Genomic DNA, 7,613 nt, shown 5'->3' with positions numbered 1-7,613 from the left:
ATTTAATTTGTATTATTATGGTCTATAAAATTTGTTTATTTAATTCCATATTTAATATTTTATTTATACTGTTTCTTCTCCATTACTACATTCGCACCCTGCTGTACTCTCCAAGATAATACAATTTCGCAATTCATTCAAGGAAACTCATGTGTTTATCGCTATACGTTTAAGTACCCTAAATTGCTCAACACTTTTTTTTTTGTAAATGTATTGCACAAATTATGTCACGCTCCAAGGGGGAGGGAGTCAAGCCTCATACAGAAAGCGTGACAAAGGGGGGGGGGGGTGAAAAAGTTTAAATTTAGCTTGACATGATTTGTGTTAGGGCCTGTTCATAAATTTCATAACGCTAAAGGGGGTGGGTGGGTGTCCTAAATATGTTACAGTTCATACAAAATTGGAAAAACATTCATACAAAAAGCGTTCTAAGGTGGTATGAAAAATGCCCATTTTTTTGCGTTATGAAATTTGTGAATGAACCCTTACGATAGTGGAATTATATAGATATCTTCTAGTAATAAGCTGAGAGAGACTCGCGAAGAGGAAAAATATCAACGTCATATGCAGCCCAGTTTCCCCTCTCACGAAACGTCAAATGCAGCCCACCGTTTTTATGGCTGAAAAAGTGAAAAGTATTGTGTTCAAAGTAAACTGTTATTAAAAACCTCAGTCGGCGGAGCAGTTTTTTCCAAAGTTGCTGATAAATCTAAGCAGAAGATTAATTATTTCTAATGTCTGCTACGTTTGCTGGCATGAAAATTCACTCAAACGGCTATTTATGATTCGATGTGATGCAAACTCAATCATTTTTTGCTGGGAAGTTCATGTGAGGATTTGAACAGCATGCGCATAATTGGTATAAACACAAAGTGGAATAAGAAAAAAACTCAGCAATCACAGAAAAAGAAGACCGTCTTCGCGAGTCTCGTCTCAGGTAATAAGCAATACCTAATAGATACACTCAAGATAATAGCTCCCTTAAATATATGTGCAATTGCATATACAGAGCTCAGTTTTTGATTTTCATTATTTTTATTTGCCCCACATACTCAACATATTCTCATCGAATACTTTCTATCTGGGTCATATTAACCCGTTAACGCCCAAGGTATCTCACAATTGAAATTTAGCTCCGTTTTTGTTATTCATAGTCGTATTCCCATAAATTAAACCTTATTTCACCAAAAAATTTCAAGTCTATGGTGAGGATCCAAAAAAATTCTTGAAAGTGTGTCGTCCATATCTAGCTATTCTATAAGTTTATTTTCGAGATTAAACAAATATATTTTCATGCAGTTCGACCCATTACAATGTAAACAAGTTGGAAAAAACTGCTGCGAGGGGTAATTCATAAATTATGTCACGTACAGAAGAGGAAGGAGGGGGTTACAATGAAACGTGACTACCCATATAAAAATTGGAATTTATACAAAAAGTGTGAAACAGAGGAAAATTGAGGAGGATGAATATGGCAAAACTTTGCGTGACGTAATTTATGAACGCACCCTGATAAAGAAATTGCAACATAAAGAATAAAAATTTCAAAGGTGCATGCCAGAACTAAATCATTTAGTGACTTCAATTCAATTTTTTGCTCTACCACGTAAGTAAGATACTGACATACATACATTTCCATACATGTACATGTACAATTATGCACACTTAAACCATTTATACCAAAAACAAAATAAAATCTTACATCAAATATTTTGATTTAGAAAAAAACCTACAGATGTTTCAGAATAGTCTTCAAAAAGATTATATATATTGCCAGCTGATAATGGAAACATAACTATCAAAATATTTTTTCTGGGTCAAGTTATTGGTATACAATGTGACTTGGATCTGTGATCGAAATATATATATTTGGCAATATCAGAATTTCGTTAGTGCTGATTAAATAAAGTTAGTCCTTCAGTCCAATGACAGTCAAATATTGGACTTCAACTATTACATGCTTTACAGATGTGAATATTTGAAGCCAACATTATTCGGCTACAACGTTGAAGTTACTACATCACTGATGCATATAGTCTTATTCACCGATAGAACCGAATCCACGCGGTCCAAGATTTTTGACACTAGAGCTGGCCAGAATACCTGGGGCCATAAGTTTCAAGGCGAATAGATCTCATTCAGTTCAACTTTGTCAAAAACACTAACGTCGTATCCAATCTCATGATTGAGATAAAAGCAAATAATATGTTTGTCTACTAGCGCCACCTTGGGAGAATTTTCCAAACTACTATGTTTATGGGCGAAAAGATCCTATTTAGTTGAACACTTTTGTCGAAGATACCAATTTCGAGAGTTCGATTTTTTTCAGTCTCATCGTTGGACTGATATAAACAAAATAAAATATTTGACCACTAGCGCCACCTTGTGAGTGTTTTCCAAACTAATATGGTTTTATGGGAATAGGATTCATTTAGTTGTTCAACATAGTCCATGACACAAAATTTGTATCTAATCACTTGACTGAGTAATTAGCAAATAAAATCTTTGCCCACTAGCGCCATCTTGTGAGTGTTATAAGGTTTTATGTGACTAAGTATCATTTAGTTGTTCAACATTGCCGAAGACAACAATTTTGTATCTCATAACAGAACTTAGATGCAAGCAAATACAATATTTGCCCACTAGCGCAATCTAGTGAATGTTTTCCGAACTAATAAGTTTTCTGGCGAAAAGATCTCATTCAGTTGAACACATTTGTCGAAGACACCAATGTTGTATCTCATCACTGAACTGAGATATAAACAATCAAAATGTTCGATCGCTAGCGTCATCTTTTTTAGTGTATTACGAACTAAAAAGGTTTTAAGCGAATATGTCTTATTTAATTGATCAACTTTGTCGAAGACATCAGTTTTGTATCTAATAACTGGACTGAGATACAAGCAACTAAAATCTCTGCTCACTAGCGCCATCTAATGAGTGTTTTCCCAACTAATAAGTTTTCGGGTGACTAGATCTCATTCAGTCAATCACATTTGTCGAAGACACCAACGTTGTATATCATCACTGAACTGAGCTATAAACAATCAAAATTTTCGACCATTAGCGCCATTTTTTGAGTGTTATCCCAACTAATAAGTTTTTAGGCGAATAGTTCTCATTTAGTTGATCAACTTTATCGAAGACACCAATTTTGTATCTCATAACTGAACTAAGATATAAGCAAATAAAGTTTTGGCTCACTAGCGCCATCTTGGGAGTGTTTTCCGAATTTATAAGGTTCTATGCCAATTGGTATTATTTAGTTGTTCAACTTTGTCGAAGACACCATTTTTGTATCTCATAACTGGGCTAAGATATAAGCAAATAAAGTTTTGGCTCACTAGCGCCATCTTGGGAGTGTTTTCCGAATTTATAAGGTTCTATGCGAATAGGTATTATTTAGTTGTTCAACTTTGTCGAAGACACCATTTTTGTATCTCATAACTGGGCTAAGATATAAGCAAATAAAGTTTTGGCTCACTAGCGCCATCTTGGGAGTGTTTTCCGAATTTATAAGGTTCTATGCGAATAGGTATTATTTAGTTCTTCAACTTTGTCCAAGACACCAATTTTGTATCTCATAGCTGGGCTGAGATATAAACGAAGCAAATATTTGTACGCTGGAAAGTTGTTTCATATGTTGCTTATAAATGCGACATTTGTCGGCGTCTGTGCGCCACCTGGTGAGTTAATTCTGAATTAAAATAGTTACTAAGTGGAAGTCAGCAATCCTGTGATCAACTTTGCAGAAGACAGTTTTCTCCTAAACCTTTTTATTTTCAAGATATTTGCACTACAAGTACTGTCCTATTTATAGGACGCTGGGCGTTCGGGGCTTCTGTCCTATTTTTAGGACGCTGGGCGGATATGGGTTAAAGGTATGTGTAGAATTTACCTAGGGGAACGACACTTATCAATTTCGTTTTAATTTTCGTGCGATACGACCCCATTTCATTTGAGTTTTCATGTTATCTCCAGATTAAATCCATTTTATCGGATTTTGCACATTTTTATCCATTTTCAAGGTTTTTGAAAGTTTTTACTGATTTTGTGTTTTCTGCTGACTGATTTTCACAGTAAAATGATAATAATCGACAAAATCCGAAGTTATCCCAAAAATCTCATTTAATGAACTTTAATGAATGAAAATCATCCAATACACATCGAAATCTTTGCTTTATCTGTGTCGGTGTCTTCGCATCAGGCTCAGGCATGGAATTTGACGTTTCTTCCCCACGATAGTAAGCAAGTGCCGCTGCAGTCGCTGCGTAGCACAAAAATCCTTTGTTGGTATGCTAGCCTTGCAATATGCAAAGCTTCTTCTTCTTCTTCTTTCTGGCATTACGTCCCCACTGGGACAGAGCCTGCTTCTCAGCTTAGTGTTCTTGTGAGCACTTCCACAGTTATTAACTGAGAGCTTACTATGCCAATGACCATTTTTGCATGCGTATATCGTGTGGCAGGTACGATGATACTTTATGCCCTGGGAAGTCGAGAAAATTTCCAACCCGAAAAGATCCTCGACCGGTGGGATTCGAACCCACGACCCTCAGCTTGGTCTTGCTGAATAGCTGCGCGTTTACCGCTACGGCTATCTGGGCCCCTATATGCAAAGCTTCGCCGAATTAGATCAGAACATACTTCATATGGCGACCGCTACCTTCTGGCAGATCCGGACTTCAAGTTGTTCTATGAATCGGAAGTGAGATTACTCTGTAGTCTAACGTGGGGGCATGCTATGACCAGCAGAGCTAGCTAAAGCAGATTTTGATATAGGGTAAACAGGTATAATATGCCTGTACATGCCACATTCTCTAACCAGGTAGCTTCTTAAAAGGGTACAAGACGGTTCAAATCTTGACGTTTCAAAACTCCCGTAGAGAAAAGTTCCACAGCATATCAATATTTAAAAGCACATCTTTGTCATTGTCAGGGTTCATTCACAAATTTCATAATGCTAAAAATGACCATTTTTGACACCCACCTACTCCCTCGAACGCTTTTTGTATGAATATTCCACGAATTTTGTATGACCTGTAACATTTCTAGTACTACTCCCTTCAGCGCTATGAAATTTATGAACAGGTTGTTATAGCTACATAAATACCTAAATAAATTTGGAAGAGAATTCAGAACCGAGAACTTTTTCTGGGAAATTCCGCTAACCTCAGCGGCGAGCGTCCAGAACAACTCTCGAAAAATCATCATTGATAAGGAAACAAATTCGGAGTATGCTTGAGACTCTTGTTTGAAAGCTATACATCTATTTCTAATCTAAATCTAAAACTAATTATTTCGCTTATAGAGGGTTTGCATTTCCGCACATACACAAATTTTACGTTACATCGTAGTCTAGTCTTATTATGCGCCTGCCTACTGCGATATCTGGTCTTCGCCGGTCTCCTTCTTGGCCTGTCTTGTAATTGGTCATAGAAACCACGGCCGAGGTGTTGGACGCAGAAGTGAAGCTAGAGTTAGCGTGGGCGGGAGCGGTGCTGTTGCTAGCAGGGGCGGACTAATCTTCCCCGGCCTGGTGTTGCCGTTTGTCGTTCAGGAAGTTGAGGTACTGGGTCAGGCGGAGGACGGCAATCAACGTGACGACGTATTCCTTGACATCTTCCTTACGGAGGGTTTTCACCTGCTTGGACACGGTGCGGTAGACGCGGCGGGCAACTTTGTTGGAGAGGCGTCTGAACGGTGTGCAGGGTGGATCTTCCTTAACCGAGATGAGAGCGTTATCTCCATCGTCGCCTTCGCACTTCGGGAAGTAGTAGTCCAGAAGATGCTCGGCCAGCTGAGCGGTGGTGTCCACGCCGTTCACGGCGATCCTTCTGTACTGGGAGGCCAGTACTTCGTTGGCTTTCTTCTAGGAGAGCTCTTTCAGGGAGGCTGCCTTCTGCTGGAAGGCCTGTTGCAGTTCGTACACCTTCTCGGTGTAGGGTTTGACCATGCCGAGGACCTTAGACTTTGCCTGGTTGTGGATCTCCTGCGGTTGTTCCATGATTATCGGTACGCTCACCTCGAGGCGGTCGATGCCCTTGACCAGCTGGAGCAGGCTGTCGAACTTATGCACCAGCGGGGCGGAGATACTGGCACGGTTCCGAAGGGGATTGTAGTCTTTCACGCGAAATAAAGTGAAACCGAAACTAAATAAACACTAAAATTTGACATTCGAGTTTTAGGGGTGCCCATCGATTTTTGTCGATTCGATGAATTATTTCAGATTTTATCCGATTTATTCGGATTTAATCGATTTTTAGGGATTTATTATCCATTTTATTTATTTCGTTGGAAATTTGACTCATATGAACATTTTTTGCATTTCGGCTCACTTTTTGCCTAAAATGGAGATAACCTGCCAGTGTCGTGCCCCTAGATGCAAGCTACAATAGCAACGTTTTAAACGTCCAGCAAAAGTCAGACAAGTCTCTTCAGGCATATGCTACAGAAGGTACCATCAACGTTTTGGCAACGTTCGAGGCCCCCCTTTTCGTGTCCAAAGACAGACCAATATTCATTGAGAAATTCTATGTAGTGAGAGAAGATCGAGCCTTGATTGGCAGACCTACTGCATCACGGTACAGCATCTTGTTACTGGGGCTGAAGGTTCCAGTTCAACCTCAAGTAGAGCACTTGTTTGAAGAACCACTGTATGCAGGTGAGATTGCTACTGTTTCGGATGGCGTATTCCCGAAATTTAATCTACCACCGGTAAGAATCTTTTACGACACATCGAAGCCACCATGTAGGAACGTATTCACCAACATTCCACTGGCCGTTAAACCCTTAGTGAAAGAAAGACTGAACAACCTGATGGCAGCGAATATCATTGAAAAAGTAGTCGATGGTATGGACACGTCTTTCTGTTCGTCCATGTTAGTGGTGCCCAAAGGTAAAGGTGATATTCGTCTCGTTATTGATTTACGAGGACCAAATCGCTACATTCACCGTACTCCGTTCCCGATGCCAACATTGGAGAAGATACTCGCTGAATTGGATGGTGCTAAGTGGTTTTCCACAATAGACCTGTCGAATGCGTTCTTCCATATAGAACTGCACCCAGACTCGCGCCATTTAACTAATTTTTATACTGAGTTCGGAATGTTCCGTTGCGTAAGGCTTCCATTTGGCCTGTCTAACGCGCCTGATATATTTCAGGAAACTCTACAAGAAACCGTCTTGGTAGGATGCAAAGGCTGTAAAAATTATTTAGACGATGTATTGGTGTTCGGAGGTACGAAGGAAGAACATGATGCTAATCTGGAAAATGTTCTAGCTTGCCTTTCGAACCACAATGTTAGATTGAACCAGGATAAGTGTGTGTTCGGAAGTCAGGCAGTTTCGTTCATCGGATTTCAGCTAACCCAAGACGGATGGCAAATTGAAGATGAAAAGGTGCGGGCAATAAAGAATTTCAGACGACCGACGAACTGTGCGGAAGTTAAAAGCTTCCTGGGACTCGTCACTTTTGTGGATCGTTTCATTGTCCACCGAGCAACGAGGACAGAGTATTTGCGAAACCTGGCAACATCGGAAAAATTCTACTGGACTGACCAAGAAGAGGGAGAGTTTAACTTTCTAAGAGATGAGGCATTAAACACAATAAGGAG

At 39.5% G+C, this 7,613-nt stretch overlaps 1 pseudogene; it reads right to left on the bottom strand.

The window, feature by feature from the left end:
* Window positions 1-5,233: 5,233 nt before the first annotated feature.
* Window positions 5,234-6,144, bottom strand: LOC110679248 (annotated as a pseudogene).
* Window positions 6,145-7,613: the final 1,469 nt, after the last annotated feature.

The sequence above is a fragment of the Aedes aegypti genome, chromosome 3, assembly GCF_002204515.2.
Source record: "Aedes aegypti strain LVP_AGWG chromosome 3, AaegL5.0 Primary Assembly, whole genome shotgun sequence".
Classification (NCBI taxonomy): domain Eukaryota; kingdom Metazoa; phylum Arthropoda; class Insecta; order Diptera; family Culicidae; genus Aedes; species Aedes aegypti.
This window is presented reverse-complemented; position numbering and strand designations above follow the sequence as displayed.